Source organism: Dermochelys coriacea, chromosome 3 (genome assembly GCF_009764565.3).
Source record: "Dermochelys coriacea isolate rDerCor1 chromosome 3, rDerCor1.pri.v4, whole genome shotgun sequence".
NCBI classification, from domain to species: domain Eukaryota; kingdom Metazoa; phylum Chordata; order Testudines; family Dermochelyidae; genus Dermochelys; species Dermochelys coriacea.
Window position 1 is genome coordinate 206,216,304 of NC_050070.1, and position 26,343 is coordinate 206,242,646.

Here is a 26,343-nt window from a genome sequence, read left to right on the forward strand (position 1 = left end):
GGAGAGTGGACCAGATGATAGGTCTGGGGGGAGAAAGCAGAAGGAGACTCCGCTGGTTGGGAGGCATGAGATGCGATGTCCTGAGGTTGGGGGTTCCACGACCACCACTCCCAAGAGGAGAAGGCGGGTGGTGGTGGTCGGGGACTCTCTCCTCCGGGGGACTGAGTCATCTATCTGCCGCCCTGACCGGGAAAACCGAGAAGTCTGCTGCTTGCCAGGGGCTAAGATTCGTGATGTGACGGAGAGACTGCCGAGACTCATCAAGCCCTCGGATCGCTACCCCTTCCTGCTTCTCCACGTGGGCACCAATGATACTGCCAAGAATGACCTTGAGCGGATCACTGCGGACTACGTGGCTCTGGGAAGAAGGATAAAGGAGTTGGAGGCGCAAGTGGTGTTCTCGTCCATCCTCCCCGTGGAAGGAAAAGGCCTGGGTAGGGACCGTCGAATCGTGGAGGTCAACGAATGGCTACGCAGGTGGTGTCGGAGAGAAGGCTTTGGATTCTTTGACCATGGGATGGTGTTCCATGAAGGAGGAGTGCTGGGCAGAGACGGGCTCCATCTTACGAAGAGAGGGAAGAACATCTTTGCCAGCAGGCTGGCTAACCTAGTGAGGAGGGCTTTAAACTAGGTTCACCGGGGGAAGGAGACCAAAGCCCTGAGGTAAGTGGGAAAGCGGGATACCGGGAGGAAGCACAGGCAGGAATGTCTGTGAGGGGAGGGCTCCTGCCTCATACTGGGATTGAGGGGCGATCAACAGGTTATCTCAAGTGCTTATATACAAATGCACAAAGCCTTGGAAACAAGCAGGGAGAACTGGAGGTCCTGGTGATGTCAAGGAATTATGACGTGATTGGAATAACAGAGACTTGGTGGGATAACTCACATGACTGGAGTACAGTCATGGATGGTTATAAACTGTTCAGGAAGGACAGGCAGGGCAGAAAAGGTGGGGGAGTAGCACTGTATGTAAGGGAGCAGTATGACTGCTCAGAGCTCCGGTACGAAACTGTGGAAAAACCTGAGTGTCTCTGGATTAAGTTTAGAAGTGTGTGCAACAAGAGTGATGTCATGGTGGGAGTCTGCTATAGACCACCGGACCAGGGGGATGAGGTGGATGAGGCTTTCTTCCGGCAACTCACGGAAGCTACTAGATCGCATGCCCTGATTCTCATGGGTGACTTTAATTTTCCTGATATCTGCTGGGAGAGCAATACAGCGGTGCATAGACAATCCAGGAAGTTTTTGGAAAGCGTAGGGGACAATTTCCTGGTGCAAGTGCTAGGGGAGCCAACTAGGGGGAGCGCTTTTCTTGACCTGCTGCTCACAAACCGGGTAGAATTAGTGGGGGAAGCAAAAGTGGATGGGAATCTGGGAGGCAGTGACCATGAGTTGGTTGAGTTCAGGATCCTGACGCAGGGAAGAAAGGTAAGCAGCAGGATACGGACCCTGGACTTCAGGAAAGCAGACTTTGACTCCCTCAGGGAACAGATGGCCAGGATCCCCTGGGGGACTAACATGAAAGGGAAGGGAGTCCAGGAGAGCTGGCTGTATTTCAAGGAATCCCTGTTGAGGTTACAGGGACAAACCATCCCGATGAGTCGAAAGAATAGTAAATATGGCAGGCGACCAGCTTGGCTTAATGGTGAAATCCTAGCGGATCTTAAACATAAAAAAGAAGCTTACAAGAAGTGGAAGGTTGGACATATGACCAGGGAAGAGTATAAAAATATTGCTCGGGCATGTAGGAAAGATATCAGGAGGGCCAAATCGCACCTGGAGCTGCAGCTAGCAAGAGATGTCAAGAGTAACAAGAAGGGTTTCTTCAGGTATGTTGGCAACAAGAAGAAAGCCAAGGAAAGTGTGGGCCCCTTACTGAATGAGGGAGGCAAGCTAGTGACAGAGGATGTGGAAAAAGCTAATGTACTCAATGCTTTTTTTGCCTCTGTTTTCACTAACAAGGTCAGCTCCCAGACTGCTGTGCTGGGCATCACAAAATGGGGAAGAGATGGCCAGCCCTCTGTAGAGATAGAGGTGGTTAGGGACTATTTAGAAAAGCTGGACGTGCACAAGTCCATGGGGCCGGACGAATTGCATCCGAGAGTGCTGAGGGAATTGGCGGCTGTGATTGCAGAGCCCTTGGCCATTATCTTTGAAAACTCGTGGTGAACGGGGGAAGTCCCGGATGACTGGAAAAAGGCTAATGTAGTGCCCATCTTTAAAAAAGGGAAGAAGGAGGATCCTGGGAACTACAGGCCGGTCAGCCTCACCTCAGTCCCTGGAAAAATCATGGAGCAGGTCCTCAAAGAATCAATCCTGAAGCACTTAGAGGAGAGGAAAGTGATCAGGAACAGTCAGCATGGATTCACCAAGGGAAGGTCATGCCTGACTAATCTAATCGCCTTTTATGATGAGATTACTGGTTCTGTGGATGAAGGGAAAGCAGTGGATGTATTGTTTCTTGACTTTAGCAAAGCTTTTGACACGGTCTCCCACAGCATTCTTGTCAGCAAGTTAAGGAAGTATGGGCTGGATGAATGCACTATAAGGTGGGTAGAAAGCTGGCTAGATTGTCGGGCTCAACGGGTAGTGATCAATGGCTCCATGTCTAGTTGGCAGCCGGTGTCAAGTGGAGTGCCCCAGGGGTCGGTCCTGGGGCCCGTTTTGTTCAATATCTTCATAAATGATCTGGAGGATGGTGTGGATTGCACTCTCAGCAAATTTGCGGATGATACTAAACTGGGAGGAGTGGTAGATACGCTGGAGGGGAGGGATAGGATACAGAAGGACCTAGACAAATTGGAAGATTGGGCCAAAAGAAATCTAATGAGGTTCAATAAGGATAAGTGCAGGGTCCTGCACTTAGGATGGAAGAATCCAATGCACCGCTACAGACTAGGGACCGAATGGCTCGGCAGCAGTTCTGCGGAAAAGGACCTAGGGGTGACAGTGGACGAGAAGCTGGATATGAGTCAGCAGTGTGCCCTTGTTGCCAAGAAGGCCAATGGCATTTTGGGATGTATAAGTAGGGGCATAGCGAGCAGATCGAGGGACGTGATCGTTCCCCTCTATTCGACACTGGTGAGGCCTCATCTGGAGTACTGTGTCCAGTTTTGGGCCCCACACTACAAGAAGGATGTGGATAAATTGGAAAGAGTACAGCGAAGGGCAACAAAAATGATTAGGGGTCTAGAGCACATGACTTATGAGGAGAGGCTGAGGGAGCTGGGATTGTTTAGTCTGCAGAAGAGAAGAATGAGGGGGGATTTGATAGCTGCTTTCAACTACCTGAAAGGGGGTTTCAAAGAGGATGGCTCTAGACTGTTCTCAATGGTAGCAGATGACAGAACGAGGAGTAATGGTCTCAAGTTGCAATGGGGGAGGTTTAGATTGGATATTAGGAAAAACTTTTTCACTAAGAGGGTGGTGAAACACTGGAATGCGTTACCTAGGGAGGTGGTGGAATCTCCTTCCTTAGAGGTTTTTAAGGTCAGGCTTGACAAAGCCCTGGCTAGGATGATTTAACTGGGACTTGGTCCTGCTTTGAGCAGGGGGTTTGGACTAGATGACCTTCTGGGGTCCCTTCCAACCCTGATATTCTATGATTCTATGATTCTATGACTGCCAGTGCATTTATGTCCTCCTGGCTTCTGTGTGCCTTTACAATTCTGTTACGTAGACCCAAAAAACCCTATTTTGCCTCTAAATTTGATAAATCCGAATAAAACACAAACATTTACACTGATAACTAAAGAAGAGTTCTGTAATGGAATGCAAAGCAGAATCCTAAAATTACAAGATGTTCAATGCCTCTCACTGGTAAATTCATTTTTAAACCATAAACACTCCTACTAAGTTAATGAAATAACTATGTACCATGCACAGCAGTGCTATACGTGTCTTTAATGCTAAGTAATTTCTCAGAACATCGAATTTATGAGAGCATTAGCTTTCATGAGCTTCAGCTCACTTCATCGGATGCATCGAATGAAGTGAGCTGTAGCTCACGAAAGCTTATGCTCTAATAAATTTGTTAGTCTCTAAGGTGCCACAAGTCCTCCTTTTCTTTTTGCGAATACAGACTAACACGGCTGCTACTCTGAAACTTGTCAGAGCATCGAAGCATTCAAATGCTAAGGCATAGATATGTACTTTCAAAACAGCTCTCTACTCTGGGGTAAAATCCTGGCCCCACTGAAATCAACAGGAGTTCTGTCATTGACTTAAATGGGATCATGATTTCACCTCATGAATATTTTAGAATATGGATACCCTCTGTTTTAATATTTTATGTCTAGTCATATGATGTTGAGAGACTAAAGCCACCATTTCTCATTCTGACAGATAAATGTCATAGTAACAGCAAAAAGGACTATGAACTCTAGAATTAAAATATAGAAGTCCAGACCAATTCATTCATGCCTAGGGGACTTTCCATATTTCAGCCTCACATGGTTATAAGATACTTGATACCTACTTTGAGAACAATAATTCAGACAACTAAGCTTGCTGTTATGCATAAGAAACTGTTGTTACAGTCCACTAAAGGACATACTTTCTTCACTATATTTTGATATCTATCAACATAAATAATCTTAAAAATGTAATGAGTTGTCCTGTTTGCTTGAAAAAACCTGAGTTCATCACCTGTTTGAGAAAGTTTCATTTTTCCGTTGCAGAAAATAAAGGATTCAAAATAAAGAACTTGTGAACAAACAATCAAAAGTGTCAAACATAATCAAGACATTCATGCATCTTGAATGGAGGATAGCCCAGCATTTCCCAATTATTCAATCCTGAAAACATCTAATTTCAGCCACTTGTAAGGTATAAATGATCAATTTAAACCAACCGTAATGGGAGAGAACACAGTGGAAAAAACTGATGAAACTATAGTGCTAAAATTCTGGTTACCTGACAGAAAATGTTTATAATGTTTATTACAATACTGTATGATGAAATGACACATGCCACTATCATAAATGAACCATATTCAGCAAAGTTTGCTCAGGGAGGTGTAAATACATTTGCCTACACCAGCGTAACCCACTGCACTCCCAGGAGATTCAACTCTGCTGAACCCCCAAAACAGACGTTGGTGCTGCTTTGCATGGCTGCAATCTGGCTCCGGCACCTTCCACTACCAGGGATCTCTGCTACTGTTTACATCAGTGCAAACAGTGGGCAACTTACCTTTCTACATATAAAATGTCTATGCAAATTTTACTGAGTCATTTAAAAAGATATTATGCATGAATCAAAACTGAGAAGGGTCTTATATCATTACAGAGCTTTTAAATCAATATTGAATAACCAGAATGAAAAGGAGGTTGGAGATTTTGTTTTTAAAATGTGTTTGATCCCAAAATAAAGCACACACCATTGCAAATAAGGAGCAAAGTTCTATAACTGCATGGGAAAAAAAACTTCTCAACTAAGGGAAGGCATGCCCTACAGCTTGAGCCACGCTAGCCTGAGTCAGCTGGTACAGGCCAGCCACGGGTTCTTAATTGCAGTATTTAAAGATCCTTAGGGAGTTCAAGGCCGCTCATATCCAGAATACTGATGGTGCAAACGTTATTCCTGGAGAGGCCAAGTTGCTTGGGTGTCGAGTTCCTACGCAAGGGCTCCTCATTCCAGGAAGGACATATCTATAATGACTGCAGTTTGAATAGGGGGCATAGTGAAGGCCCTGTCCTCACTGAAGATTGTCTATGGACTGCCATTGGGCCAGAGATCATTTATGACCAATGCAATCTGAAAGACCTTGTGCTGGCTGTTTCCATTAGAGGGTTTTTTGTTCAGTATGGTTGTTAGGTCAGGTTTATAATGCTCAAGACCCTTATATCTAAAGAATTACCAGTTGGGCAGAGGGGTGATGGCGGCTCACACACCAACATGCTACTGCTGCCCTCAAGAACCAAAAAGCTGAGAGCTTGAAGTGAACTGCCTGTCTCACTTAAGGGAGCATAAAACCCAGGAGTGAGAAGGTATATTCAGAGAAACCTCATTAAAAACAGGACTTGGGCACCTGTGATCTTTCCCAATGCAGACAGCAGGTGTTGATTCTTAGGCAAGTGTGAAAGGGACCTGTTGTCATGCAGAGGCTTTATGCAACACTCATTTCACTGCAAAGATCCAGGATGAAAGAAGCCTGATGATTACAGAAGACAAATCCCTAGGTCATTTTTCTACAGAGATCATTATAACAATGTGACTGTACCATTTTATCGGTGTATGTACAGCTGCAGATGGTCATGTTCTCTAATTATCTAGCTTGTTCCACAAACTAGGTGATCATGGAGGGATAAATAACTGGAGAAAAGGTCACATATTACTAAGCAATACTTCCCCAGTGCTTTGTTAACATGTTAATCTTATTCAAAATACTGGCAAAATACACCTATTTCAACAAGTCCACTAATGAAAGTCCACTTACTTTTGGACTTTAAGAAAGGGGACAAAGTTAACTGAAACCTACTTTTTATTTATTAATTTGTCATTTACTAATCCCTTCAAGTTCCCTGAACTAGGACATTCTAACTGACAGAAATGGCATGCCATCTTTGGTGGGCTACTGTCAAAAACTACATACAGCTAATTATTGAAGAGCTGATAAAACTGAAAGTGAAAAGCCAACGTTGTGTCAGGATTGTCTCTGCTACTTTATATATATGTTTAGGGAGAACGAGATATTTCTTTTCAAAGCAAGAGATTTTTTTCCCCCTTACAACAACATTCTAAGCCATTTATTTATTTGTAAAAACTACAGGGGTTTTTCCAAAAGTGCTCGGCAATGCCCAACTCAGCTCCCATTGTAGTCAATCGCAAAACGCCCATTGGCTTCAACTGGAGACGAGATGGGCTAACCCTTAGTGCTCTTTTGAAAAATCCCAACCCTACATCAACTGAACATCTGCACTATTGCTAATGTAATAATTCAAACGGACATAAGATGTGACGTTTTGAACCTATGTCATTCCCGTATGTGTAATTACTTGACATGGGCCTATTTGCATGTTTAAGTGTTTGCAGGATCAGAGCCTTGGTTTAGACAAAGAAGCAAGTTAAGAACCTTTAAAAAGTTCATGGAAAAAAACACTGTACATTCACATTAGGTGATGCATGAATATTTTCATTGCCTTTCATTTTTTTCAGTTTAGCGAAAGTGATTAAACACTAAACAGCTGTACCACCTAAGAGACCATTCAACTGCCAGATGTAAATTTTAAAAGTGAAAATATTTCTTTTGAGTTATAAAAGAGTCTGTCAAAAAAGAGCACTCAAGCTGAGCATACCCATACTGTGCTAGCCTTCTTCTTAGTATGCCTGATTTCTCAGCATGTGCAAGTTGCATCCTGGTTGTCAGATTGAAAGGAAATTCTTAATTCATTTATTTGTACAGTATTTCGGGGCTGCATGTTCAATTAAACTCAAAACCTAATCCATACTCTCTCACAACACAATATACATGAAGGTGTGACAAAGATATTATCTGCATGACTCTGGGATAGCTGCATTTGGGGCTTAAATTCAATGGAAACTGTCCAGAGTGGAGCTCCAGCAAATATTTTCAAACCCTTGGCCCCAAGCCTCAGGCACCTACCACCTCACAGGTGCAAAAGCCGCAAGGCGCCCTCCTACAGACACACCCACTATAGGCTAAAGCCCCGAGATCCTACCTCCGCAGTTAAAGCCAGGAGCTCCAAATGGGATGTGTGGATGGCTTCAGGAAATAATCTATGAGAATTTAAGTCCTGGCTGCATTACTTATGAATAAGGATATGATTACATCACAGATTCCATGACTTTAACAGACCTCCACAACTTCCGCTTCAGCTTCGGCCCTCGGCTCTCCCTCCCTCATCCCATATAGGGCTTCAGCTTCAGCCCCACACCACTGGGGTCCAGCATCCACAATTTATGATTTATTGCCTGTGTCCTACCTGTGAATTTTATAAAAATTCCCATGCCAAAATCTTAACCTTATGGACAAATGGTGAAGCCACGTGAGTGTTATGCAGGTCATCCCAAATAAGTGGTATTAATTATTGAATTACAGCAGTGCCAGAGGTTTCAGCTGAGAGAGGGGCTCCATTATAAAAGGCAATGTAAGAACATATAGTCAGACTGTAAAATATTCTGACAGGGACTATCTAAACAGACAAAACAGACAAAGTATGGGAGAAAGGAAGTAATATTATCCCCCATTATTATCCCAGAGAAGTCACACAGAATGTTTGGGGAAAAGACAAACATTGAACTCCTGAGTTACAATACAGTCCCTTAACCACAAGAATATCTTCTCCTTCAAAATAAATATTTGTACCATACCACACTAGCATGTAATGTGTATTATAGAGAAAAATCTATTTCAGAGCCGTTTTGATGAGTTTTACAAATGTAACTGGTACTATTTTCATTTCTGTCCCTCTGCAAAACCAGGCTCCCCGATTTACCAGGAATCCAAAAGCATACGTCTCAGAGGAAGAGGACAATTCTGCTAATAGAGCAGAAGTTGAAAACATTTTTTCTGGTAGATTATTATTATTGATGTTATCTTCATTGACAGCTGTTGGAAGCTGCTGGTCAGAACATTCATAGTAATTCTTATGAAGATGGATTAAAGGGCACCATACAGGTGAGTAAGCCAAAGATGAATGATAAATGCAGTTTAACACATGGCTCTGTTACATGGATGCAACTTCACTTAGACAAGATTGATAATATGGCTTGGTCATGATAGGCACTCAAAAGAGGTAGTGGAATTTATATATTGTCCTCCTGATTGAAAAAGTGCAGCAGTGCTAACACAAATGCCAAATTTATGTTTATTATTTGATCCAGGGAAGCTTTCGGATGTTCATATAGGGTCTGTCCCCAAGATCACTTGTTTCATGTGCCCATGGAAGAAGAGCATGATCTCTTCTCTTTGATGTGGTCTGTGCCTCCATGCTCTATGCCTTAGTCACCTCCTGATTACATTGCTGTGATGTCCTATATATGGGCCTACATCCTCAGGCCACTCAGACAAAGCTAGTATAGAATGTAGCAGTCCAATGATTAAACAGAATTACATATTAAGAACACATTACACAAGACTGTCAGGATCTGCATTGGCTCCCAAAATGTTTCCAGGTGGAGTTCAAACTGATGGCGTTAACCTACAAACTGGTTTGTGACATGGTCACTGAAGAGATCATCTTCCTCCCTGGGATTTATTGTGACAGTTCAGATCAGTGGAAGCATCTGAACTGGAGCTCCCTTGCTATAAACCCAAAGGAGCTGCTAGCACTGCATTGTGTCTGAGACTTTAGAAATTGTTCCCCCACTTGGTATGCCAGAACCCAAATTTCTTAAACTTCATGGCACACTGCCAATTTCCATCTTTTCCCAAGGCTTTTGTGGAAGTTATAGGCTTAGGGTTGCAGAGGTTAGGGTGTATTATATTACCCTCAGAGTGGGATGAGCAGTATTGTATATTGGGGCCTGTCAAGGTTCCTTCCCCACTCTGAACACTAGGGTACAGATGTGGGGACCTGCATGAAAACCTCCTAAGCTTACTTTTACCAGCTTAGGTTAAAACTTCCCCAAATTATTTTACCTTTTTGCCCTTGGACTTTCGCTGCCACCACCAAACATCTAACCCTGGTTACTGGGAAAAAGAGTTCATCTGGAAACGTCTTTCCCCCCATAATCCTCCCAAATCTTACCCCCCCCCTTTCCTGGGGAAGGTTTGATAAAAATCCTCACCAATTTGCATAGATGAACACAGACCCAAACCCTTGGATCTTAAGAACAATGAAAAAGCATTCAGTTTCTTAAAAGAAGAATTTTAATAGAAGAAAAAGTAAAAAGAATCACCTCTGTAAAATCAGGTTGGTAAATACCTTACAGGGTAATTAGATTCAAAACACAGAGAATCCCTCTAGGCAAAACCTTAAGTTACAAAAAGACACAAAAACAGGACTATCCATTCCATTCAGCACAGCTTATTTTCTCAAAAAGAAAAGGAGTACTTGTGGCACCTTAGAGACTAACAAATTTATTAGAGCATAAGCTTTCGTGAGCTACAGCTCACTTCATCGGATGCATTCGATGAAGTGAGTTGTAGCTCACGAAAGCTTATGCTCTAATAAATTTGTTAGTCTCTAAGGTGCCACAAGTACTCCTTTTCTTTTTGCGAATACAGACTAACACGGCTGCTACTCTGAAACTTATTTTCTCAGCCATTTAAAGAAAACAGAATCTAACGCATATCTAGCTAGATGACTTACTAAGTTCTAAGACTCCATTCCTGTTCTGTCCCCGGCAAAAGCATCACACAGACACAGAGAGAGAGGCTTTGTTTCTCCCTCCCCCCCAGCTTTTGAAAGTATCTTGTCTCCTCATTGGTCATTTTGGTCAGGTGCCAGTGAGGTTATCCTAGCTTCTTAACCCTTTACAGGTGAAAGGGTTTTTCCTCTGGCCAGGAGGGATTTTAAGTGTTTACCCTTTCCTTTATATTTATGACAGGGCCCCAGACCATAAGATGGGGGCTTATACAGGTCTTTATAGATGTAAATAAATGTTATCACATCTGGACATGTCCATATATATGTGCTATATATTTATTATTTAATTTATATATGTGCCTATCACATTTTCCAAGCATAGACATATTATTAAAATTAAATATGTAAACACTTAACAAAATCAGCACAATGTCAGTTAGAGAACTCAAACTCTACAGCAAAAGAAACTCACACTCTGCCCCTCAGCCCATGACCAGGCCTTGCAGCATACCCCAAAGGTCTATTAAATCAATATGGAAATGAGTACCAGAGGAGAGGGCCCTCTACTGAGAATGACTTGCTTTGCAGCCATACAAATCTTGCAGCTAGCAATGATCACAGCAGTCTTTAACTTTGGGGATGGAACAAATGGAGAGGGGGAGAGAGATAAGGGTACTGCTAAGATAAACAGGACCTAAACAATAGAGTTTCATAGTTTAAAACCAATGCTTTGGGAACTGCACCCACAAACTAACTGGAATACTGTTTAATTAAGTAATTCTTTCATTTTTTTTCTTTATCCTCCTGCACCTTCATCATTTACCAGTTTCCACCATTTATTTTGCACTTGTGTTGGTCTGTTTAGGTTTCTGAGTCATGTTCATGGTTTTGGTTTTATCTATTTTGCATAGTTTCTCTAAAGGCTCATTTTTTTCTTTCCATGGGCTGTTCATATTATCACTTGCCATGGAAATTGTGTTGGTGGCATCCTTAAAGCGTGTCCTAAATATGTCCATATTAGATTGTTTTACTCCACTTAGAAATTCTGATGCTGCAAGAAACTCTTTCCAATGGATCTGAAGATGTTTCATCAACATTTACTTTGGAATGAGTTGATCTTATCAATTTCTGTTGTAGATTTTCATGACTCTGCTCCATAGAGGAGGACAGTCATTATGCTGGTATTAAAAATTAATATTTTTGTTAGTGCCAATCTTACTACTTTTCCAAATATTTTCAAGTTTATGAAAGTTGTCTGCTGCTTTCAAAATTTGTTAATTAGCACCTAGCGTGGTGTCACCATTACTGCACATCTCATTCCCCAGGTAGGTAAAACGACTTTTTCTAGTGTTTCTTTGTCCTTTCTACTGGTTAACATTTGGGATATTGATAGACATATATTTCAGAGTAGCAGCCGTGGTAGTCTGTATTCGCAAAAAGAAAAGGAGTACTTGTGCCACAAGTACTCCTTTTCTTTTTGATAGCCATATAGTTTATCTTCCCCATGTTGATGAACAAACCAACTTGTTTTGCTATATGTGCCAAAAGCTGTCTCTTTTCTTCCATTAAGTAATGTACAGAACTGAGTAGGACTATGTCATCAGCAAAAATGAGGTAATCCAAGTTTGCTTTATCATTTGTCCATACAATTCCTCAGTTGCCTTCTGCGGTTACTTTCCTCATGACATAGTGGTAAACAAAAGTGGGGACATAATACACCCTTATCTTACTCCAGTAGTCACTGCAAACCTTTGGCGGATATTGTCACCATTTCTGACTGCATATTCAGCATTATCATATAGATCCTTGATGATTCTAATTCTGTTTGGCTGGCACTCCATAGTATGCCATAATTTCCCAAAGACTGTCTTTGTAATTATGAATGTAATTATCAAGTAATTATGATAGAATAATTCAATATTTTAAAGTAAAGATTAATTTTAAATCTTTGATTGTCTGAACACTGTATCCAAATTTCAAGGAAACCAAACAAAAACTATCAAAAAATATTTTTCCATGTATATTTTAGACTTATGGTGACTTTGGCACTTAGGAAACTCAGGATGTGATTTCACCCAACTTGATAAACTAGATATGTTTGGAACAATTCAGCAGCAAAATAAAAAGTCTGTACCTACATCTGTAAATAATGAAATAAAGAAAGAATCATGTCTACTTTGATATATAGCTCTATCTAAGAACATAATACTTAGCACTTACATGCTACTTTACATTTTTAAAGTACAGCAGATTCCTTAATCTATAAATTTGTACAGACAAAAAACTTATGCATAGTAACAAGACAATAGTAGACAATAGGGTTTTTTCCTGCTGGGTGCTGAAGACAGCTCCCTGTGGTTTTCTCAGAAAGGAAAAAAGCATTATGGGTTCAAAAACTGTATAAATAGTTTTATAATCTGCTAAAAATCACAACTACGATGCAATTTGAAATGATTTCTTGAATAATGTAGTCCAAAACCTTTTCTTGAAACAGAAAATAACCTATACCTTCCCCCATAAACTTACCTAACCTTTCCTTGAAGACATCTAATGATGGAGGAAAAGCTACCTTATCTGACATACTGTTCCACTTCGACAAAGTGGATGAGGTAATATATGTTATTGGACCAACTTCTGCTGGTGAAAGAGACAAGCTTTCAAGCATACACAGTGCTCTTCAGGTCTGGGAAATGTACTCAGAATGTCATAGCTAGGTACAAAGTGGAACAGATTGTTTAGCGTAAGTAGTTAGATATTTCAAGGGACAGGAGGGGAAAGGTGGGTGGGAGGGGTAAGTGGGCTATAGATTGTTGTAATAAGTCATAAATGTCTCTATTCAGTGTGTCTATTCAGTCCATGAAATTTAGTATCTAGCAAAGTTATGAATTTACACTCTCTAGTTCATCTTTTGAAAATGTTGTGGCAGGTTTCCTTTGAGAATGGGGACTCAGAAGTCAGATATAGAGTGATCACTTTGTGAAAAAAGTGTTCACCCACTGGTGATATAGTGTTTTTATCTTTTATCATTTTTCTGTGCGAGTTCATTTGAGAGTGTAGTCATTGACTGGTTGTTATTGGTGCATTTAGTGCACTGGATGAGGTACACCACATGTCATAGGCACATGAAGGATCCATTGATCTTGAAAGGTGTTGTGGGGGAGGGTGTTGATTATTGTAGCAGTGAGAATATGTCTAGAGGTTTTCCATCTCAGGGACTGGTGTTGCTTTGAGTTGGTGGGACCTGGTTTTGGGGGAGCTTGCTTCTGGTGATGAGCAGGTTGGAAGGTTGTCTGAAGGCCAGAAGAGGTAGTTCAGGAAAGATTTCTTTCAGGATGTGGTCCCCATTGAGTATGGGTTGAAACTGAAGATACCTTGTTTGGGTTCCAGTGTCGGGTGGTAGGGGACAACTAGAGGTGCACGGTCAGAGGGGGTTTTATTTCTGTATTGAAGCAGGTTCTCTTGGGATATTTGGATGGCCCATTCCATGATGCAATCTACTTCTCTGGTGGAACATCCTTGTTTAGTGAAGTCGGTTTTAAGTGTGTTAAGGTGTATATCGTGAACTTTCTCCTCAACGCATATTCTGTGGTATCTGAGTGCCTGGCTGTAGATAACAGATTTCTTGGTGTGTTTGGGCTGGTATCTGGATCTGTGAAGATAAGTGTAGTGATTGGTGGGTTTCTTGTATATAGTTGTCTGTAGGGTTCCATTGTTGAAGCTGGTCATTGTATCAAGGACGTTGATGCTAGCGTGGGAGTGGTCTAGAGAGAGTTTAATGGATGGGTGGTGATTGCTGAAGTTGTGATGGAAGTTTATGAGAGATTTTAGATCACCTGTCCAGAGGATGAAAATATCACTGATGTATATTGAGGTATATTATTGGTATCATGGTGCATTTGTCTTCACAGTTAAATAAGATATGCCATTTTAGAATGCAGTAGGGTCTTAAATAATGCATTTTGTCCCCAGCCTATTGAAATATATACAGTAGACAAGATGACAAAAGATTTGGTTCTACCCATATTTATGCCCCAATTCTTCCCTTGATTAGGGCAGCTTTGTGCCATTCCAGGGACACAAAGGAGTCCTACACCTGGTGTAGCTGGCCACTGGAAAATTTTCAGAGTATTTCTAGATCTTAGGTTACTCCACTGACAAACAGCATAGAAAGTGTTCCTGGGAAAAAGTATCATTTTGTTTTGGCTTTTAGTTGAAAAAATAAGTGAAATGACATTGTATGCCCAAATATTTAGTTGAAGTAACAATTTTCATTTAGTTTTGACTTAAAATGTTTTGCTTCAAAATGTGATTTGAAACAAAAATTGTCTTTTCAAATTGGCTCAAAAATCCATCTTTTCCCCAGGCTCTGGAAGGAAGTAGGCTGAAGGCTAAAAGCCACCTTTGAACCCTACTTCCTAGGGTTGCACCAAGCATTCCTTAGCTAGACCAGAGAATCTGGCCCTTAATATACTGAGGAGTAAGAAGCATTACAAGGTAGCTATGAAGTAACGAATGAACTAATCTAATGTAATTGAGACTGCAATGCTCACTGTATCATTTGAACAAAACCCTATTTGATTTCTGATGTTTATAATGGAGCTTTTAGTTATTCACAGTTAACATCTATTTACATCTGAATAACATTTGAGTAGGCCTAAAGAAGAGGATTTAATTTGACTGAGAATATATGTTTTGTAAATCAGTTTTAAAAAAACCTGAAAATATACAGAAATATTTGCATGCATTTAACATTTCTGTTCAAGATAAGAGAACAGCAAAAAGTAAACAGTTTAATAGTGAAAAGTACATAAAATTTCCTTCAGTCTTAATAATCAGAAATCAATATAAGGAAATGAGTTTCTAAAAGCGTATAGAGCCTTATTTCCAAAGGGCCTCAAAGTGGCTTTCACAACATCTAGACAGACTTTTGAGCACTAACACACCTACACATGTGATTTGTATGTGCCAGTTCTACCACACATCTGCACATCTGTAAATACTCAAAAAGCATAGGTAAAGGGGTTTCCACACACATAAATGAAGTCCACACTTGGAAATTTGGACCAAAAGTTGTAACCTGACAAAATTTGTTCCTTGCCAACGTCTATTTAACAATATATCTCTTTGCAGGGATGGCTTTTTCAACTGTATTTCAAAATCAGTATATTTTTCCCTATTGAAGATTAATATATCATAACTGCCAGTTAATAACAGAAAATTATGCTCAGGCAGCTGTAATCAGAACAAAATGTAACTATACAAAATAATCCCCACTCCCAGGTAATTTATTACAGAGCTTTTAATTATTTTGAGAAAAATACTAAATACCAAAGTTTTAGGTCTATTACAGTTGATAATTTAATTGCAAAACAGAGATACGTTACCAGGGGCCTTATCACTTAGTACAACATTGCCAGTGGTACCCTCTACAGATGCTATATACTAAATGTATTTTTCTGCTGTGGTGCTAGACCACAGGGAATTGTTGCCCCAAACATAGTTCTACAGTAGAGCTTATGGAGGAAGAACAAATGAAGACTCAAAGAACCATGCTGTCCTAACTTGCATTAAAAAACGGATGAAAATGAGAATTTGACAAATACTCACAACTGCGATCAGTATCCAAATCTCTACTGGAACTTGGAATTCCTATATTTATAAAGTAAGGCCAGACGGGGCCATTATGATCAAGTTCAGCCTTCTGCATAACACTTCCATGAATTAATTCCTGTTTGATCTGGGGCATATCTTTTAAAAAGCATCTAACCTTGATTTAAAAATGCCCAGTGATGGAGAATCCTCCATAATCCTTGGTAAATGGTTCAAATAATTAATTACTCTCACTTAAAAATCTGCACCTTATTTCCTGTCTGAATGTGTCTAGCTTCAATTTCCAGCCATATATCACACTGGCTAGCCTCTTGAACACAGACACAGAGCTCTCTGTAATATAAATATCACCTTCGGAAGCACAGTTTTTCAGCTTTCCACATTGCATCCCTTGGAAAGCCTCAGCTTTGGCTAATATCAAAGCAGATATTCCAATGTTGTTTCCTTTTATTTGGTGCAGAAGAGTCTAATTTCAGCAAACAGATTCAGCATTAGCTGTACCTGAGCTCATCAGGAACACTTGCATACTCCAGAGTCAAAAACTAAAAAGATAGTTGGCAACAATCTTTAGATTCTAGCCTCCCAGCCATACTGTGCAATCATGCTGTTTATTCCATTGTAACAATCAGACAGAAGGAGAGCAGAACACCTGGTACTCTCAATATTTGGCCTTCCTTGGCAGTTGACAGCAAAATCTCCCTACCAGGTGGTTGCACTTCAATTAAATTAGCTAGTCATTGTAGGGTTAACAAGTACCAAATGGTAATCTTTTATTCATATAACACAGCATCCTTTGTTGATCATTGAACAATGTTGCTTAAAATCCATTAAATTAAAATACTGCAAACATGCAGATTGTAGTGGTATAAGTACAGCAGTAAGTTTCCAATGTGTTCAGTTCGCAAAGTATTGTAATGGTTACTACCAGTTTCATGATGATTTAATCCCCAAAGACAAATGATTAGGTCAAAATTTGAAATAGCAATTTTTCTTGAAGGGACCTGTCCATAGGTAGAGCAAATTCCCTCTCACTATCTATCTCAACCCAAAGTACATGTATTGACATTTTTCAGTTTCCCCAAAGGAGTAAATTAAAATACTAGTGCACCTTGGTGAAACCTCTGGTTTTCACTTGGGAAGTACGGTAATGACGCAAAACTGAAAGTGTTAGCAACTCCTTTGCAACACAGTTATACGTGAAAGTTTGCCCACTTTTGTTGATTTCTTCTAAGCTTTGTTCCTATATCATGATTTTTTTTAAGCAATGTCATTTAAAAATTTGAAAAAGGAAGAATTTTGTTTAGTTCTAAGTGGCGTGGCAAGAAAGAGGCACACGTTTGCTGTATGGTCTTACAATCATGCATTGAATTGTGGAGTATGAAGCAGAGGGAATGATTTAGTACAGGTTTAGAACATGCTGTTCACACAAAGAACTCTCTCAGTACTAAACCAAAGTAATGGTCACAGTAAGAAGGTGGGAGAATGGGTGGCGACACGAGACACAGAAGTGCAGGGATGGGTGTAAAAGGCTGGTAATAGTCCTGGTGTGCAGAACTGATTGACAGGTCACTGAAGGGAGCAGAGAACACATCAGTTTTGAGTACATCTATAAAAGGTATGTAAGGCTACGACACATGAAGGCAAAAGGCTGTTCCAGATGATGTGACTTCTGACAGACAAGAATGGGGACTACAGAGCAGAGAAGTGGCCAGGGTGGCAGAGAAGAATATATCAGTATATATAGGAAGAGATTAGTTTACAGAAATATCTTGAAGTGGGTGGCCATGAAGGGTTTTGAAGAATAGGATTTTGTAATGAATAGAGAAGAAGATGGAAAACCAGTGGAGTTTGTTAATGGTGATGGTAATGTATTTCTGTATACACATTTGAAGGCATGCTGCAGCATAATAAAGTGGAGTTTGGGGAGACAAGGCGGGTGAGGTAATATCTTTTACTGGATCAACTTTTATTAGTGAGAGAGACCATCTGAATAGCTGCGTGTGGCACAAAAGCTTGTCTCTCTCACCAATAGAAGTTGGTAATCTTCACGCACCTTGTCTAATAGCCTGGGACCAATACAGCTACAACTACATTGCATACAAGGTGGAGTTTGGATATAAAAGACTGACAGACATCTGAAGAAAAGAGTTATAATAATCAATGTGTGAAGCAAAAACCATTCAAATACAATGGTGATGAGACTACACAAGTATGTAGCTAGAAAGAGATAGAAAGCATCAATGAGAACTTCTGTAGTGTAAGTGGTGAGGTAAGTCCAAATTCGTAATGGGACTTGAGTGTTGCTCCTACCCATCTAATGGAATCCATAAACCCTGGATTAGCTGCCTAGACTTCCTAAAAAATGCATGCGGAAAAATAGGTGCCTGAGAAGGTGCTAGAATCACAAAAGCCAACATGCTAGGGAGGCAATGAGAAGAGTGTGTCCTAAGCCCTGTCTCTCTCTTGCATTTAGGTGTCCATATCTGGGCTGGAGCAAGATGCCTATCTTTGCTTGGGATCCACAACCAGGAACCCTCTCCTGGAGTCAGGCACCTTCACCGTTTCTTGATAATAGCAGCAGTGCCTGCCTAACTGCATACAAAATGACTTGTGGGGGTCAGGAGAAGGAGGAGGCTTCCCTTATAACCTTTAGCTTAGTGGTTAGGGAACTTATCTAGGAAGTGGGAGATCCTTGTTTAATTCCCCCCATCCCCACCTAATAAGAAGAGATGTGAACATAGGTTTCCAACTTCTCAGTGAGTGCCCTAACCACTTGGCTACAGAGTCACTCATACTCTCTGGCCAAATGCATATTTAGTTTTTTAATTCTTTATATGCAGTGTAACAGCTTCAACAAGACAGACTGAGAAAGAATATCCCATAGTTCAGAGGTTAAGGCACTCACCGGAGAAGTGGGAAACCCAAGCTCAAATCCCATTTTCTCCACAGAAGGGGAAATTGAGCCTGGATCTCCCATATCCCATGTAAATACTCTAACAACTGGGCTAGAGGATGTAAAGGGTGGCCGCCTCCTTTTCCACACCCCGGCTGGCCATTTTGTGTGGAATTACGTGAGCTCGCAGCATGCCTACTAGACTGGGGAACACACATTTTCACCCAGTTTGAGGATCATGTGGGAGCTTAGGGGTGAAATAGGTGCATGCCCAGAGGCAGAAACTTAAGCACATAGGGGACTTTTACAGTGAAAGTTTAGGCACTGAGGGATTTTAGGTGCCTACAGAGTTAGGTGGCACCTAAAGGGGGAGGAGTTTAGGTACCTAAATTTGTATGTGGGTCTGGGCTGCAGGGGCTAAAGATTTTATATTTCTGCTCATCACTGCAGTATCTGGGCTGCTGTGGAGTATGTTATTGCTGTTGTGATATTAGACTGACTTGTGAAAAGACAGCTCATGGTTTAATGACAACATGAGGTGAAAATGAGATCAGATTTGAGAAGGAAAATGAATGAAACAGTGAGATGACTGAGGGATTGCTGAGTTGAATTTTGAAATGATGTGTCCAACTGGATGCTGGTGAATAGAGAATAGGAGGTAGAGAGAGAAGCGGATATCAAGAAAAAATGGTTCTTGGAATTCTACAGAGCAGTGGTCCTAGGTGCTACTACACCTCAATCACAAATTATTTTATGTGCATTTTATTTAACAATGATAAAAATAAAGATTAATTTATTATTCTAATTTGTATGTGCTTCTTTCTACACTAAAGTTTAGTAAGATTTCCTTTAACTATCAGTAATACTATATTAATTAGGTGTGTCAACCCATCAGTTTGCTAGACCATCATCTGCCTTTTTTTTATTGGCACAAGAATGAAAAATAATCAAATAATGTGATACCAGTTAAATTCACGAGTCTTTTCTTTCGTTCGCTGTTTAATTTACAATACATTTTCTTTTTAAAATTGACTTTTATTAATCATCTCCTTTCCTATCTGAAGAATAGCATTCACAAATTTTCTGAAATGAGGGTTATTTACCCGTAAACTGAGTTCTTGGAGATGGACTCTGCATATTCACACTCTTGGGGACTTGCAAGGACCGATGCAGCAGGATGGTGGAACCTTCTAGAAGTAGTGTCTGTTAAGCACTCATGCTTTCCCACCGTCCCTGTTGAGTGCTTGAGTAAGTTCTGAGGGTGTGAATAAAAGGGAGCATGGTACCGTTGCCATCTCAGTTCCTTCCACCACCAAAATGGAAAAACACAGAGATTTTAATTTGGACTCTGCAGGAGCGGGGAAGGTAGGCAGGAAGTGTGAATATGCAGAGTCCATCTCAAAGAACTCCAGTTACAAGCAAGTAAATTTCATTTCTTCTTCAAGTATCCTCTGCATATTCCCATTCTTGGGAAAGCTTGGCAAGCAGTTGAGTAAACTGGAGAGCTGTGGAGTTCTAATTAAACAAAGATTGGAGTACTGTTCTACTCAGTTGGGTATCCAACTTAGATGCCATATCCAATGCATATGCTTCAGGAAAGTGAGAACAGACTTCCCCATAGTGGCTTTGCATATTTCAATCAGGGGAATGTGTTTATTAAAAGCTATAGATGTCACCTCAGACCTACAAACTGACATTAGGCAAGGAAGATGTTCTTTGTCCTCATCCTGGGCTAGTAGAACGTTTTTCCTCTTTGCATTGGAGAGTATGTCAGTTGGTGGTGTTCACAATAAGGCTGCCTCTTCTGGGTATAAGAAGAAGAAAATAAAAGTTTTGTCTGTGAAATAAGGACATAGGCCTGGTCTACACTACAGCAGTAAATCGATCCAAGCTATGCTACTTCCATTACGTGAATAACGTAACTGAAGTCAATGTAGCTAGATCCACTTACCGCTGTGTATACACCACACTGTGTTGATGGGAGATGCTCTCCCACTGACTTACCTTACGCTTCTTGGGGAGGTGAACTACAGAAATCGACGGGAGAGCGCACTCTTGTCAATTTAGCACATCTTCACCAGACCCGCTAAATCGATGCTGCATTGATTGCAGCAGCACTGATTTAGCTCCGTAGTGAAGACGTGTCCATAGATGCAGATGTTTTTCTACAACAAGGAAGTAGTAACCCCAAAAATCTCACAGTATAGTGTGTGTCCTTCATTTTCTCCAGTACTTCATCAGTTTTCAAAAGGTAAATCTCCTCAAAAGGTAAATCCTCAAATTTTGTCGTTGTTTCCAGAGGCAACGATGCTGATCGTAGCCATCATGTCTGTGGAGAACTATAAGTGATGCCACAGATCTTAATGCAGTTTCAGAAATGTTGAATGATGCCCGAAAGTTATGTTTTGCCACATTCTGGCCCTCTCTAATAAGAATTGTTAATTTCCTCTGATCTTCTGGGAGGTTCTTGGTTAAGACTGAGATCTTCTCTTGCAAGTGAAATTAATATCTTGTCATTATTGTTTGATAATTGTCCACACACATATTTAAAGTCAGCAAGAATAATCTTTTTCCTAGAGAGCCCATTTTTTCCCCTTCTTTGTCATAAGTTGAGTGCTTAAGACCTGACCTGGATCTCTGAATTACTATTATTGCGACAAGAGTATTAGGTTGATGGTGCACACGAAAATAGGAGAACTTTTCATGTGGGACCTGATCTAATTTTTCTGCCTTTTTGTAACTGATTGACATAAGGATGGATTGGAGTACAGAGATTTTGCTGTTGCCAGAGACCTTCCAACATGAACAAAAAAAGACCTCACTGAGTGCAGAACCAAAATGTCAAAAACTGAAGGTGTGCATTCTTCTAAAGTGACAGATGATAATTTTAAATTTGATGCCATCCTATCCACTAGCTCATGAAACTGAATTTCATCCTTAAAAGGAGACAATGCTGGAGCTGCACCCACGTTTTCACCAGGAGATGAGCCTCTGTCCTGCTTCATAACTTTTGTTGAAATTCCTGTAGCGGAGATGTTCTCTGATGTGTCCTCTGATAAAGATGGGGGAACAGTCTCTAGATGTCAGATCTGCAACCCTTAGATTTTGACCCTTCGAATCTATTGGTTCCGGTGAAAGGGGTAATATCACTGAAGAGTCATGCTTCCTGGAGTGATAGTGGTAAGTAGGAGATGGCCAATATGTCCCAGGAATTCAAGGTGGTACATGCAATCCTGCCAGTCAACCCAATTCTGCCTCACAACCCTTGTTTGGAACTCAGGGTACCAAGGAGGAAATCCTTACAATATTCACCATAATAAGCTGGTTTATAACTGAGTGACTAATTCTCCAAACGTTGCTCTCGTCTTTTCTTTCTTCTTTTTTTTTTTTTTGGGTAAACAAACATTGCTTTCTAAAGAAAAAGTCTAAGTTCACTGTAAATTACTTTGTCCTCCACAGAATACTATTAGGATTGACTAGACTTAAATATTGCAGGGTTACTCATATCCTATACTCCTGACATTTTCAATTTTTATCTTTATTTATTATGAATACAGACAACTATTGCTTGGTGCTAACAAATAAAAGGAACACCTAGCATTGGCTAGATCTACAAATACATATTGTGAAAAATTTACCTGTGCAGATTTCCCAATTTTACTCTTGACAGGCATCAATACCCTGCTATTCAAGTCCTGGGTGCAGAAACTGCAAAACTGCGTCTGTTTTCCGGAAAACATCCACCAGGGGCTAAAATGAGGCTGCCCAATTAATTTCATTTCCTAATTAACTTTTCAAATAGATTACAAACCAGTTCTCAAGAGCTACTGTAAAAGGCTAAAAGAAAAGGAGTACTCGTGGCACCTTAGAGACTAACACATTTGTTAGTCTCTGAGGTGCCACAAGTACTTCTTTTCTTTTTGCAGATACAGACTAACACGGCTGCTACTCTGAAACCTGTAAAAGGATAGTTTAATCGCCTTCTATATCATCTAGCATTCTTTTTATTTTAAAAATGAATTACATTATTTGGTGTAATAGCAGTAATGCTAATGGAACTACATGTAGTTACTAGACCACGATCAGATTCTTTGAAAATAAATGTTTCAGTTTTTCTTCAACATGTATTTTCAATAAATTTGATGGCATTTATCTTCTGGAGCAGACTACTATCTGGTGCCAACGTATAATGCCATTAACGTTATTGTTTATTTTCTATTACCCTACCTTGGACAAGGTTTGACTACAAAGGTATTAGAATGTGTCGATTTGAAGCAGATACTCTTCTACAGCTCAAAACAATAACCAGCACTTCTGAATAAATACAGAGAAAGTGAACATTAGCACATCAAAAGGCCCTTTCTGTAAAGAAAAAAAATTGCTTGATGCACACTTTAATCTTTCTGACAATCTATGCATGGATTGAATTGAAGTCCATTTTTCATACAAATGTGAATGCTTGGTAACAAGGACATCTTTACCAAAAGTAAAAAAGAAGAACACAAAAAGGTAAGCTAGTGCAACCTTTGAACTTTTAAAATCTTTATCATTAGACAATAATATTTAACTAGTGATAGAGTAATACACAATTTTTGGTTGTTTCATTATTAAAACAAAATGATTACATGTAATATAAGGAAAGCTTCAAAATATATATTATAAACTTAAAGTAAAAACACAAACAAACCCTTTTTAGAACTTTTGATCAACTGACAATGGTTTAAAAATCTGTTAAATCATGACTAGAGGAGACCCAACATGCGAAGTATATCTTTTTACTCCATTAAACTAACTATTCTTAATATAACAGTCTGAAGTTTCCTAGATAACAATTGAACTTTCACCTGGGTAAGAGACAAATTGGGCTCAGACTAGTTTTAAAGGAACAATGTTAAAAATAATTTTGTAATTTATATCTCACAATGCATGGCTTTCTAGGCCTAACTGGCTTAGCTGTTTTGGTCTTCTAATTTTGCACCAATCCTTCTTCATAACAATTCTGAGAAAAATACATTTTAAAGAGCAAAATCCTTGGACTTGGAGAACTCTTTCTCAACCAGATCTGGAAAGCAGATACTTCCAAAAAATAAAATGACATGCCTGTAAGCCAAAAGTATTTATTACTTCTGGGATTTCTATGAATCTATGAATTAGTTTCTCTATCTACCCCAGATTGAATGATTATTTCTTACAGTACAATACTTATTAACAACTTCCATTAACCCTTGTTTTGCCTTGATGAGTAAAACCTCATGTTCCATTCTATTTATTTATTTTGAGTAGGGGAAGTTAAAGGAAGATTTATCAGTAACAAGAATATTCTATCTATATTGCCTTCATAGATCCATATTGCTGCAATAGTGTACCGTGCTTTCTGAGTCCCAGAACTATTACAAACTGTTTTTCATTAAGGGTCACGCACACAGATCAACTCCTAGCAGCAAATATTCTGACAGATGGGGTCAGAATTGTATATTTTGAGAGGAAAGGCAAGAATAGCTTGGGGGTAAAGGGTGACAGATTCTTCAACACTTCTCTTCCCATTCCCCCACAAGGATGCTCTAGCTGCTCCAGTGATGCGCTGCCAACATTTTATCAGGGGCTTCCACTCAAACCTTCCCCTTTACGCTATGTTAAACCCTGTGCACTGTGGGCTGACATTCCTTCAGAGAGCAGGGATGAGGGAAGTAGGGAATCTATTTGTGTGTACTTCCATTTAAATCAAAATGCATTCCCATAATTATAACCTTGGAGGGAGATGCGGGGCCAGGAAGCCTCATGAGAAGGAGAACTGATATTGCTGGGGGATACTAATACCTTAGAAAGAGGCGTGAGTCAGTTAGAATTGGAGCAGCCATGGTGCTGGAAGGAGACTCATGATGGAATAAAGGCAGATAACTGGTGCTCTCTCTAAACAATTCTCACACAGCCTTTGAAAATTTGAAAGACAGGCGCCTGTGCTTCACTCTTGAAAGGAATCATAAGCATCAAAGTTTTGACCCAATCTCTACACCAAGGAATCAAGATTCCTCCCTTATCCTAAATGCAGTCCAATCCCTATTAACATAAGAATTACCATACTGGGTCAGAACAATGGACTATCTAGCCCAGTATCTTTCCAACAGCGGCCAATTGCAGGTGCTTCAGAGAGAATGAACAGAACAGGCAATCATCGAGTGATCCGTCCTGTGTCGTTCACTCCGAGCTTCTGGCAAAAAGAGGCTAAGGACACTTAGCATGTGGCTGCATTCCTGACCATCTTGGCTAATGGCCATTGATGGATCTATCCTCTATGAACTTATCTAGTTCTTTTTTGAACCCTGTTATAGTTTTGGCCTTCACAACATCCTTTGGCAATGAGTTATAAATCCTTAGTTCTTGTATTATGTGAAGGAGTGAATAACATTTCCTTATTCATTTTCTCCACACCAAGCAAGATTTTATAGACACTGTCGTATTCCCTCTTAGTTGTCTCTTTCCAAGTTGAAAAGTCTAATCTTATTAATATCGCCTCATACAGAAGCAGTTTCTATTTTTGTTGTTCTTCTCTGTACCTTTTCCAATTCTAATATATCATTTTTGAAATGGGAAGACCAGATCTGCATGCAGAATTCAAGATGTGGGCATACCATGGATTTATATAGAGGTATTATGATATTTTCTGTCGTCTTATTGATCCTTTTCATAATGGTTTCTAACATTGTTAGCTTTTTTTGGCTGCTGCTGCACACTGAGTGGATGTTTTCAGAACTACCCACAATGACTTCAAGATCTCTTTCTTGAGTGGTAACAGCTAATTTAGACCTCATCATGTATAGTTGGGATTATGTTTTCCAACGTGCATTACTTTGCATTTATCAACATTGAATTTCATCTGCCATTTTGTTGCCCTGTTACCCATTTTTGTGAGATCCCTTTATAATTTTTTGTAGTCTGGTTTGGAGTTAACTATCTTGAGTTATTCCACCTCACTGTTTTCCCCCTTTCCCAGATCATTATGAATATGTTAAATAGACCCCAGGGGTACATCACCGTTTAGCTCTCTCCATTCTGAAAACTGACCATTTATTCCTACCCTTTGTTTCCTATCTTTTAACCAGTTACTGATCAATGAGAGGACCTTCCCTGTTATCCCATGACTACTTACTTTGCTTAAGAGCCTTTGGTGAGGGACCTTGTCAAAGGCTTCCTGAAAATCTAATTACATTACATCCACTGGGTCACCCTTGTCCACATACTTATTGACCCCATCAAAGAATTCTAGTAGATTGGTGATGCAAGATTTCTCTTTACAAAAGCCATGTTGACTCTTCTCTTGTGTTCATCTATGTGTCAGATATTTCTGTTCTTTACTATAGTTTCAACCAATTTCATCTGGGTACTGAAGTTAGAATTACTGTCCTGTAATTGTCGGGATTGCCTCTGGAGCCTTTTAAAAAAATCGGCGTCACATTAGCGATCCTCCAGTCCTACGGTACAGAAACTGATTTAAATGATAGGTTACATACCAGAGTTAGTAGTTCTGCACACCTGCCACCAAAATGCATTCCAATCTCCCTGCTCTAG

At 40.1% G+C, this 26,343-nt stretch overlaps 1 protein-coding gene across 5 annotated transcripts in view; it reads right to left on the minus strand.

The window, feature by feature from the left end:
- RALGAPA2 (Ral GTPase activating protein catalytic subunit alpha 2) overlaps positions 1-26,343 on the minus strand; it is a 298,342-nt gene that overhangs the window by 38,120 nt on the left and 233,879 nt on the right. The window lies entirely within an intron of this gene.